Source organism: Charadrius vociferus, unplaced genomic scaffold (assembly GCF_000708025.1).
Source record: "Charadrius vociferus isolate BGI_N301 unplaced genomic scaffold, ASM70802v2 scaffold1164, whole genome shotgun sequence".
Taxonomy (NCBI): Eukaryota; Metazoa; Chordata; class Aves; order Charadriiformes; family Charadriidae; genus Charadrius; species Charadrius vociferus.
In genome coordinates, this window is record NW_009648158.1 from 170822 (window position 1) to 172086 (window position 1265).

Genomic DNA, 1265 nt, shown 5'->3' on the forward strand with positions numbered 1-1265 from the left:
CTCGGCTGGGAGAGGGTGTAAAGCCCTGCAAAAGCTTCTCCTGCCATAAAAAATAAAACAAAACAAAAAAAACCCACAAAAATCACTTTGCAAAGAAGTTTTAGTACCTTTAACATTGAGGCGTGTGCCCCCCCCCGGCCTCCTCCCCGTCCCACAAACTTCCCCAAGTTTCCCAAAGCCATTTGAAACTCCTCACTTGCACTTTCTGCGAATTCGAGGCGGTTTTGGGGTTGGGTTTTGGATTACTTTTTTTTTTTCTCTCTCCATTTTTTTTTTTTCCACTCCTTTCGTTCCGTGATCGCGGGGTTTAAATCATCCCAATGTACGTGAACTCATAAAAATAGATAAGGCATGTCAACTCGCGAACGGTATTTTCCCCCTGAAAATATGAGTGTATTTAAGCAAATCCTGAAATATTAAATTGTTGCTCGATTAAAGACGATGTAAATGTATAAATTCAACAAAGTGCTCAAGAGGTTGTCTCCAAATATATAGTTTAATTCTGCCTAAGTGATCGCCTCTAAAAAAAACATCATTAAGGCAACTATTATTGTTTCCTGAATTATTTTTTTTTCCGAGCCACCTATGATTAAATTTCTGCCTTCGTATCTGCGAAGAATAAAGGATAAAACTGCCTATAGTTAATGACAACAATTTTTCACTCCTGAGTTATCCTTGCAGAACGTAATAACATCCCACTCCTTTTTAGTTTTAATCTGCACACCCAGCAGAAGTAATTGCCCCTCTACATACGTGTACGTATAGATAGACATATAGATAACACACATGTATGTGCAGCAAAATGTCGCCTTTTAGAATTTTACGCCGGGAAGTCTTATCCGTGACGGGTGTGACGTCACGAGCGCCACTGTCACTTTTTTCGCCTCTTTTAATTTTAAGGCTTTTAGGGAATATTTCCACTCCATCATGAAGAGATCCGATTTTTTTAAAAAATTAAATATATATATAAATTAAAAGCTCTAAGGCAGATTTATTTCCCCCTTTCCCCTTGGAAATGTTGCTACCTGCTACCTGAGCAGGTTTGACTCCGGTTTGGGGCAAAAAAAGGTATTTTCTTGGATCCGGTTGAATTAAAACAAAAAATTAAATTATCTCCACTTTTAGCCAAAGAGCCACCAAAAATGTTTCCGCAGTCGCCAGACACCTCCCTATAAACAAAGCACCACTCCGCGATTTTACATCCCGTAAAAAATTAGGGATTTTGTTTTTTCTCTTTCTCGCTTTTTTTTTTTTTGGGGGGGGGG